The sequence below is a fragment of the Spinacia oleracea genome, chromosome 3, assembly GCF_020520425.1.
Source record: "Spinacia oleracea cultivar Varoflay chromosome 3, BTI_SOV_V1, whole genome shotgun sequence".
Classification (NCBI taxonomy): domain Eukaryota; kingdom Viridiplantae; phylum Streptophyta; class Magnoliopsida; order Caryophyllales; family Amaranthaceae; genus Spinacia; species Spinacia oleracea.
In genome coordinates this window covers 43,702,347-43,712,669 of record NC_079489.1, presented here as the reverse complement: position 1 = coordinate 43,712,669, position 10,323 = coordinate 43,702,347, and the positions used below count along the sequence as shown (strand labels likewise).

Genomic DNA, 10,323 nt, shown 5'->3' with positions numbered 1-10,323 from the left:
TGTCATCTCATACAGGTGATTTGAAAAATTCTAAGCTAAATTTCTTTGCATACAACGTTTATAAGACTTCTTTCTTGATAATCTATAAATATTCCTAAATGTAGCAGATGGAATGCATCAGTTTTGCTGCCCCGAAACGCATACTGTAAACTGGCCTATAATGTCACAGCCTGATCTGTACTCCCAAAACAATCAAGAAACAATGTATCAACCACTTGCGAATGGAGTTTCCCATCTTTTGTGCATTTGCATACAAGGTTTTTGTGGTTATGATGTTGTCCGTTGGGTTAAAGTCATGGGTATAAGACAGTGTCTGGGTAAGGGTGATGCTGCAAACATTGGGCTACACAGAAAGTTAAGGGCTATAAAATGTTAAGTCTTCTTCAATTCAGAGGTATAATTGCATCAAAAATAATGTTACTGAGCTAATTTTCACAAGTAATCAGCGCCTTTACTTTTGAATTATTTTGATTTTCTTTTTTGGGTTTTTATTTATTTATTCTATTTGAAAACACTAGCCTACTAGCTCAATTGGCAGAGCATTGTGCAATTGCACAAAAGATGTGGGTTCGAATCCCACGTAGGTTCATTTACTTTTGAGTCTATATTGTTTACTTTTGAGTGTATATTATTTACTTTTGAGTCTATATTGTTTACTTTTGAGTATAGTTTACTTTTGAGTTTATATTATTTATTTCTTAGATTTTTTGAATTACTTCAGAATATTTCCTTCACCTTATAGCTAGTTAAAGGGTTCTTGGGTTCTTTCGGAGTTGGCATAGAGGTTGTTCAGTGAAATGACAAAGGTAAGCATCTCTGTGATATTTTATGATCTTTACTTTTGAATTGATTATATTTGCTATTACGGGTTCTTTATCTACTTTTAAATTGAACAAACGGTAAAACATATGAGTGTATTCTTATTACTCCTACTCTATATTTAAATAATTTCACAGACTTTCCTATAATTTCCTTTTACTTCCAATTTTTACAGAACTGAAAGCCTGCATCTTCTTCCGCAGTCGCCTAGCACGCACTATACCTCTCTTGTGCCTTACCTTTTTTTCTTTTTTTTAAACGAGCACTGTAGTCTCTCCATGGACGGCACTTGATAAAATCAGCAAGCTCGTCAATATCCTTCTGATTCGTTAGAATGCACTTGAGGTAATTCTCCCCACATGCTTGTTTCTTATAATTCGGCTCATCTTGTAGATTGATGAAAGTTAAAGACTTGGAGTGTGTTTACTCGATCATTTGCCAATTGCATCTAAACATTTGATTGTACATTTTCCGGTTACTCCTTTTTTTGTTTCTCACCAATTCACTTTCCACATACTTTTGAGCTATTAGTGTTAACTTTTTATATTTTTTGATTTACTTTATAGCATTTCCATTTACTTATAAGTTATGTTCTGCTAGATAATGAGGTTTATCTCTGAAATTTGAATCACATCAACAATGAAACTAACTTTAACTCTAACAAAAGGATAATACTTTTACACATGCATGTAAATCACCAACCTATGTAGGATTCGAACCTACAACCATGTCCCATTTGAGCTAATAGGCATCAAGATATATATATATATATATATATATATATATATATATATATATATATATATATATATATATATATATATATATATTTACTTTCGGAGACATATAGTATACTTTTGCACAATTTTATTTTCTTAAACACATTTACAGCTAATCTGAACGCAAATAAGCTGCATACAGATCATAGTTCCAAGCAGTCGTGTGAAGGAAAGGAGCATTGACATTTAACAATGCATGTTGCTGTCATATGATAACTGTTCCGAGTGTGGAACTGGGAGGACGTTCCGGAGTGCCTTGGCCCTGTCAAGCAGAGCAAACGTGAGCTAACCTCGGGGGTTTAACCGAGGAAACCCCCTCCGATGCCTAAGTCAGCAAATAGATAAGAAGTCTTTAGAGAGGGAATATAGAGAGAAGGTGGAGCAAGTACCGTGTGTAAGAATGTGTCCCATCATGAATGATGTGGGTGCTATTTATAGGCGTACTATTCTGTACTTTGGCCTACTTAGATGCCGCCACGTGTATGACGGCGATGTACTTTATTCCTTGTCGTTGTCGTTTAGCCTGCAGGTCCCTTCTTGGACTGATGCAGCCTTGCCTAGCTCTGCTCTGTGTCTTTACACGTGATCTGGGGAGGTTTGATCTGTCTGGGCTGTATATACTTGGCTTGGGGTTTAGAGTCTTTCTTTGACTTGGGTGTGCCCTGGGTGTCAGGGTTTGCTCTGTTGTTGATGTTCTGTCCTCTCTGGATATGATCCCGTACAACTAGTCCCTCAAGAGTAGAGCTGACCTTTTAAGTCAGGTCTGCTCTTCTGTCCTTGATTTGGATGTGACCCCGTACAACTAGTCCCTCAAGAGTAGAGCTGACCTTTTAAGTCAGGTCTGCTCTTCTGTCCTTGATCTGGACTCTTTGGGGCTGCAATGCTTGTTTTGTTGGTTTTTTGCTTTTGTTCTGGCTGTGTACTTTCTTGCTACCAGTCCCTCCAGAGTAGATCTTTTTTTTTTTTTTTTTTTTTTTTTTTTTTTTTTATTTTTTTTTTGGGCGGGCTTTCCTTGAGGTGAATGGTAAGAAATCTTTGGGGATTTTAACCGGCTTTTCCTCGTGCCACGCGTTGCCCATCTGAAGAGTCAATCGGAATCGTCGCTCAATCTGGACCGTCTTTCATCATGATTAAGTTTGGTTGTATTGAGGTCTACACGTGTCCTTCATCCTGCTTGTGCAACTGTATCGTTGCTCGCATCTTAGCCGTTCTTCTTTGGCTTTTAAAAGGAAAAGGTAACTTCCTTCCTTCTTCATCTTCATTTCTCACCTTCTCTCTCCTTGGTGTTTCTGAGAAAAAACACTCGAGTGCTCTCATTTTTCGTTGCTTGTTGTTTGCAAAAGTCTTCTCAAAATTCGATCTTTTGCACATTTTTGTGTTTGCCGTCGCTTTTCCGGTCGATTGCTAGTGTTCTTGTTGCTTGTGGTGGTCATTTGTCCCTCGTGTTTTCGTTTGCCATTTCGCGAAGGGAGGTTTTCGTTGCTGTGTTCCTTTTGATTCTAACTCTATCTTCTTTTTCCGGTAAGTTTCTATTTTTTGCTGTTTTTTCGACTCTTTTGCACGACTTTTGTTTGTTGTTCGCTTGATTTTAGTGTCTTTGGGGTTTCAATTTCTGGTATTTTTCGCCATTGTTAAGTCGTTTTTGAACTTCCGCCATTGTTGAGTAGCTTTTCCCCTTTTTTTTTTTTTTTTTTTTTTTTTTTTTTTGTTATTTACTTTTGTGCCCTTTTCCCTTGTCCTGTGACTTTCAGTTCATAATGTCTGATGCATCTGATAGCCAAAACCTTAGTAGCTCGGGCGCTAAAAGCGTTTCCTCTGCTTCCTATGTTACCTCTTCTCCCTCCTCTGTCTCTTTATCTTCTGATGAGGAGACTCGGGCTTCTGCTGAGCACAGAACCAAATCAATGCATGATGTTTTGTCTCGCTCTGTGCCTGCTGTGATTCCTTTGTCCTCTGACGATGAATCCTCTGGGGAGGAGCCGCCCCCCCCAGATGCGGGTGATTCTGGGTGTCCTGACTCTACGGCCGACCTGTCCCCATCTTTACGTCAAACTCTTAGGGAGATGCGCCATGATTATCTGTCGCGGATAGTTAGGATAAATCCGCCGTCCAATGTCCCCCCAGGGCTTGATGTTCAGCCTCTGTCTGAACAGGCCTGGTTAGATGATTTTGAGCAGCTTGCTGGAGCTAATGAGTCTGAACTGTCTTTGCGTGTTTACAGACGCCGGGAATCTATTTTTCGTTCTATGATGGCCAACCATGTCACTATTTCCGTGGGTGGGCAAGCTGGTGGGGAGGATATTTTGGCCCAGGTGAATGAGATGAGGCCTTTTCCGAACTACGTGGAAGAGAATGTCGTTCCTGGGGATTCGACGCCCTTCCTTTCTGAGGCCTCTGCTTTTGGTCCCTTACACGCGAAGCTGAACACTAAGTGGACTGATGATGCGCGAAAAGAGAATCACGCTGTTGTTGGTAAGGAGTTTTATGGTCTGCCTGATGGTTATCGACTCATCGTGCCAGGCGATGATGCTCGGATTACTCATCCACCAGAGGGGTGCATAGGCGTTTATGCCTATAGTCTGGATTTTGGTCTGCGCTTTCCTCTGGATCCTACCCTGGTGAAGATTCTTCGTGCCTTCAACGTTTGCTTAGCTCAGCTCCATCCCTTCGCTGTTCGTACTTTGATCAGCTATATTTGGGTCTGTCGGTTTTTGGAGTTTCCTGAGACCCTTTCTCTCTGTAAGCGAGTCCATCATCTGCGCAACAGCGGTACTGGGAACAAGATTGGCTGGTTTTCCATCTATTGCAATCGTGGAAGATTGACCTGCCATGGGATGCCTACCGGCCAAAAGGAGTGGAAGGATAGGTTTTACTGGCTCGCTGTCCCTGCTGACTTTCCTGTTGCTCGGGGCTTTGTTAGACCTCGGACTCGGCTAGAGGGAGTCGAGATTTTGGATGGTGCTGTCTTGGAGGAGAGGGCTTTTGAGCATTTTTCATCTGAGCCCAAGTTTAATGCTGCTGGTAAAGAGGTTGGGCGGTTGCCTCGTGTTTGGCTTCCGCATTCAAGTTATGTTCTGCGGAATGACGTGCTGTCCGCTATGTTTCTTTGTTCTACTCACCCTCAAGGTTAGTTCTGTGTTACTTTCTCACTTCACGTTTTCTTTTCTCTTTGTGCGAGTTGTTTTTTTTTTTTTTTTTTTTTTTTTTTTTTTTTTTTTTTTTTTTTTTTTTTTTTTTTTTTTTTTTTTTTTTTTTTTTTTTTTTTAGGTCGTCGATTCTTGAATCTTGAGGAATTGGGTGTTCGGGCTGATGGTTCTTTCATCTGCGCTGCTCCCCCCGATCCTGCTGCGAATGGGTATCAAATTTTGGCTGACCAAATAGAGGGCAGCAGGAGAAGTTCTACACGCCGTTCTGGTCGGGGTGGCGGTTCTGGGATCGTTCCCAGAGTGTCTCGAGTGGTCTCCTCTACAAACACTGGTTCTGCGAGCACTCCTATTCGTCGAGGGCAGACCTCTCGCGGAGCTTCCCATCGTGGTGCTCTGTCAGGCTCTCGTCGTGACCGAGCCGATTTCGAGGCTGGGCTCGAAGCTCCGACAGAGGATGCAGGCCATGATTTTGGGGAAGTGGCTGGTGAGGTATGTGACCAGCCAGGTTGTTCGGGCTCTGCGTCGGAACCTGTGGATATCGAAGCTGAGGAGCCGCCTTTTGTTCAGCGTCCTGGGAAACAACCTAGGTTTGATAGTGGAGCTGAGCAACTTCGAGCCTCCCCTTCTGCGGCTGATCCCCATCGTAGCAACACTTCTGGTAGCTCTCTTCGACAGTTTCTGGAGCAAGAGCTTCAAGGAAGTGATCTGGCTGCTGATGATCTTGACCTGCATATCACGGGTCGGCATAAGGAGTTTGTTGAGAAAGAATTTCTCGACATTCGTCCCCAGGCCGACCCTGAGCTGGCTGCTATCTTCTCTGGTCCTTCTGCTTCGGATCGTACTTTTGTCCCGCGCTGGGATGTGTCCGAATCAGAAAGCTTATATGGGAACTACCCTGAGAAAGGCGGGACGCTTGCCCTGAGGATGTTAAGAGGACTGCAGTTGCCCAGCGACCTGCCCAAAGAGCGTTTGTATACTCCTGGGGCGAATGCCTGCCAGAAGGTCATGGAGGTATACTTGGTTTACTTCTCTTCTCCTTTGGTACATTGGTTCGTTTCTTTTGTTATGCACCAACTTATAATGCTTGTCTCTTTTTCTGTGTTCTTAGTGTGGCAACGCTGTTCGTGAGTTGACAGAAGTCTTCATAGTTTACCAGAAACGACTTGCTGCCAACGTTGCTCACATAGAGGCCCAAAAGAAGAGAATTGAGGAGCTCACTGCTGATCTGGAGTTATCTTCGACCTGTCTTACTTCGGCTAATGATCAATTGAAGCTTGTTACTGAAGAGCGTGATCAGCTGCAGGCTAGCTTTTCTCAGGCCCAAATTGATCTGGTCACCGGACAGCAGAAAATTGAGGCTCTCCAGCAAGACTTTCTCTCTGTTGAGCAGTCTCATGACAATGAGATGGCCCAACTGCAGAACTCCATCGAAGATCAGCTTGCGTCTGCCGTTCGCGACTTCCGTCGGTCAGATGAGCAGTATGCTCTGCGCACTCAGAGCTATGATGGCGGGTGGAAGGCTGCTTCGCTAATAGTGCAAGAAAAGCATCCTGATCTTGACTGGTCTCCAATCGAAGCTGCTTGGTTGGCTGGGCTCCATGTTGAGCTTTTGAGAAAGAAGAGGGAGGCCGAGCAAGCGTCTCTAGCTGCGGGCGGTGCGGTGCCAGAAGATGATGGGGTGCCTGATCATTGTGTTGAAAATGTTCACCCTGGGGAATTGCCTCTGTCTGATGCTGAAGATGATGTTGGGCAATAATGGCACAGGCGGCTGTCCCCATGTTCATCTTGCACTACCTCAGCCAATGCGTAGTTTATTTTTTCTGGTTGTTTTTGTCCTCCCTGCGTGGAGAGTAAGAATTTGTTTCTGGGGATAATATTTATCGTTTTTAGTTTTGATCAACAGTGGCCATTTTTGTAGGGCTGTACATTGCATAAGTTTTTGAGGTATAGCCGCCGGTCCCGTTGTTTGTTAACTCGTCGTGCTTATGCTGCCTTTTACCTTGTTGCTTTTTGCTTGCTATTTTTTTTATTGTTTTGTTTCCCCCATATTTCCATTTGACCCACTTTGCATGCTTGATTGTCCTGGCTTTGGCCAGGGCAAAATTCAAAAAGTATTTCTATATTCGCCTCGACCTGTTTTGGACTGTGTATTGTTGAGTTGTCCTGGCTTTGGCCAGGACAAAAACCGAGAAGTGTTTTCGCATTTGCTTCAGCCTATTTTGGCTGTGCCTTATTGAATTGTCCTGGCTTTGGCCAGGACAAAACTCGAGAAGTGTTTTTGTGTTTACTTCAGCCTACTTTGGGCTGAGTATGATTGAATTGTCCTGGCTTTGGCCAGGACAAAGCTCAAAAGGTATTTTCATATTTATTCCAGCCTACTTTGGCTGCGTATTATTGAATTGTCCTGGCTTTGGCCAGGACAAAGCTCAAAAAGTATCTTCATATTTATTCCAGCCTACTTTGGCTGCGTATTATTGAATTGTCCTGGCTTTGGCCAGGACAAAGCTCGAGAAAAGTTTTTGCTTAAATCTCGTTGAGAAAAAACTTACCCAATAACTTGGTTGATCAGACCAAGTTATTCGTGGGTAGCGTTTCCCCCCTTTTTTTTTTTTTACGAGTTTTAGCCGTTCACCTTTTACTTTTCCAAGAGACCTGACGCACTTTCTTCTTATCGAAGGTAGCTGGGCCAATTTTCATTATGCTTGTAAGCGTGGAAAATTACAAAAGTGAAGAACTACTCTGGCTTCTATTGCCTTGTTATAGTATTAACTTCTTGTGTCTATACATAGTATTTCTTTAGCATGTTGGCATTCCAGCTATTCTTCAATTCTCTTCCTTCCATCGTCATTAGATGGTATGAGCCTGGGGCTACCTCTTTTGTGATCTGGTAAGGTCCTTCCCAATTGGCAGAGAATTTTCCTTCTGCCTTTCCCTTTCCAGTGGCAGCTGTTCTTCTGAGGACCAGATCCCCCACTTGCATAGGTCTGTGCTTTACCCTCTTGTTGTATGCCCTGCTCATTTTTTCTTTGTTTGCTGCCAACTTGAGTTCTGCTTGCAGCCTGACTTCTGGTAAGAGATCTAATGCTTCCCTCATACGCTGCTCATTAGTGCCTTCCTCATAGTACTGCACTCTAAAGCTAGGTAGACCCACTTCGACAGGCAGGACCGCCTCAGCCCCAAAAGCTAGTTTGTAAGGACTTTCTCCTGTTGCTTCTTTTTCAGTGGTCCTGTTGGACCATAAGATCTCTGGAATAAGGTCGGCCCATGCACCCTTAAAATCTTCTACCTTCTTTCGCAGTGCTCCCAGGATTTGTTTATTTGCTGCCTCTGCCTGACCATTGCTCTGGGGATGGCACACAGATGCGTATGCGAATTTTATTCTTAGTTCAGCGCAATAATCCTTTATAGGAGTGCAGTCGAACTGTGTTCCATGATCGAAGACCAAACTTTCTGGGATGCCGAACCTTGTCACAATGTTCTTCCAGATGAAATCCTTCATCCGTTTGGCTGTTATGCTTTTAGTGGGCTCTGCCTCGATCCACTTAGTAAAATAGTCAACTGCCACGATCAGAAATTTTCTTCCCCCGCTTGCTGCTGTGAATGGTCCCAGAATATCCATTCCCCACTGGGCGAATGGTATGGGGTTGATGATTGGCTGTAAGTCATTAGAGGGTTGGTTGATCACTGGGGCGAATTTCTGGCACTTGTCGCACTTTTTAACATATGCTTGAGAATCACTTACCATGGTTGGCCAATAATATCCTGCTCTGAGAGCTTTCAAGGCTAATGTCCTGCCGCCTATGTGGTTTCCACATATTTCCTCGTGTATTTCTTCAATGACTCGTTGTGACTCCTCTGCTGATATGCATCTCAGCAGAGGCAACGAAAATGATTTCTTGTACAGCTTACCCTGGTAAATGACGAACCAATGCTCGTTTCGTTTTACTTTTTTCTGCTCTTGCTCTGCTGTGGGAAGGCCCCTTCCCAGCTTGTATGAGACTATACTGTCATACCACTGTGGCTCAGTGTCAATGAAGTTGACTACAGGCTTTTTGTCAATGCTCTTTTCTTCCTGGACCTCTACCATCACTGTTCTTTCCAAGTCCTGTAGCGTCGAACTTGCTAACTTGGATAGGGCGTCTGCTTGACTGTTCTCTGCCCTGGGAACCAGTTGAATCTCAAAGCTTTCTAGCTGGGCTACTGCTTCTTTCATCAAGGCCAAGTACCTCTGCATAGACGGTTCTCTGGCTTCATATTCGCCTCTATATTGGCTGGCCACCAGCTGTGAATCGGTTTTGAGCACTATTTTCTTAGCATCTGCTGCTTTGCACATCTGGATTCCTGCGATTGCCGCCTCATACTCTGCTTCGTTATTTGAAGCTTTGAATTTAAATTTTATAGCATATTCGAAAATGTTGCCTTCTGGTGACACCATTATGATACCTGCGCCCGACCCTGTGACTGCGGCGGAGCCGTCTACTGAGATCTGCCAAGTCCCCAATGGTTCTTCCTCCTCCTCGTATGATGCCTCTGCAATGAAATCTGCCAGTGCCTGTGCTTTTATGGCGGTTCTGGGTTTGTACTCGATGTCATATTCTGAGAGTTCCACTGCCCATTTCAGGAGTCTACCAGAGGTATCTAGCCTCTGCAATGACTTCTCTAAAGGCTGATTAGTCAACACTTGCACTTTATGCGCGTCAAAGTATGGTTTCAATTTCCTGGCAGCTATCATGATGGCGAAGGCCATTTTTTCAATCAGGGGGTACCTCTGTTCTGCTGGGTTGAGGATGTGGCTGACAAAGTAGACTGGCTGCTGGATTTTATCCTTCTCGACTACCAGAGCTGCTGCTACAGTTTTCTTGGAGGCAGAGATGTATAGCTGTAATATGTCCCCCACTTCTGGTCTGGCTATGGTTGGGAGGCTTTTCAAATGGTTCTTCACCTCCTTGAATGCTTTCTCTTGCTCCTCTCCCCACTTAAATGTTTTGTTTCCCTTTAGCACCTGGAAAAAGGGGAGAGACTTGTCTGCGGACTTGCTGATGAACCTGGTGAGTGCTGCCATTTTCCCAGTCAACCTCTGGATGTCTCGTATGTTTCTTGGTTCTGGTAGGTTGAGTATGGCCTCTACTTTTTCTGGGTTGGCATCAATTCCTCTTTCACTGACCAGGAATCCCAAAAATTTTCCAGACTTAACACCGAACACGCATTTTTTTGGGTTTAATTTCATACCAAATTGCCTCAATGTTGCAAAAGTTTCCTTCAGATCCTTAATGTGATCACCCTCCTTTTTGCTCTTGACTATGGAATCATCTACATACACCTCCACGTTTCGGCCTTTTTGTCCTGCGAATATTTTGTCTACCAGTTTCTGGTATGTGGCCCCTGCGTTCTTTAGACCAAATGGCATAGCCCTGTAGTTGTAAACTCCAGCGTCTGTGATGAAGGCGGCTTTTTTCCGGTCTGATTCTAACAAACTGATCTGGTGATAGCCCGAAAAGGCATCCATGAAACTCAGCAGGGCATGCCCGCTGGTGGAATCCACCAGTTGATCTATTCTGGGTAGCGGGTAGCAATCCTTC

General features: G+C 43.8%; 1 protein-coding gene across 1 annotated transcript in view; it reads left to right on the top strand.

The window, feature by feature from the left end:
- Positions 1-1,001: 1,001 nt before the first annotated feature.
- Positions 1,002-10,323, top strand: part of LOC130470307 (protein FAR1-RELATED SEQUENCE 9-like) — a 29,216-nt gene continuing 19,894 nt past the window's right edge. Inside the window, exon 1 of the mRNA XM_056840229.1 lies at positions 1,002-1,164. The gene's annotated coding sequence lies outside the window, so the exon portion shown is untranslated. The remainder of the gene's footprint in view (positions 1,165-10,323) is intronic.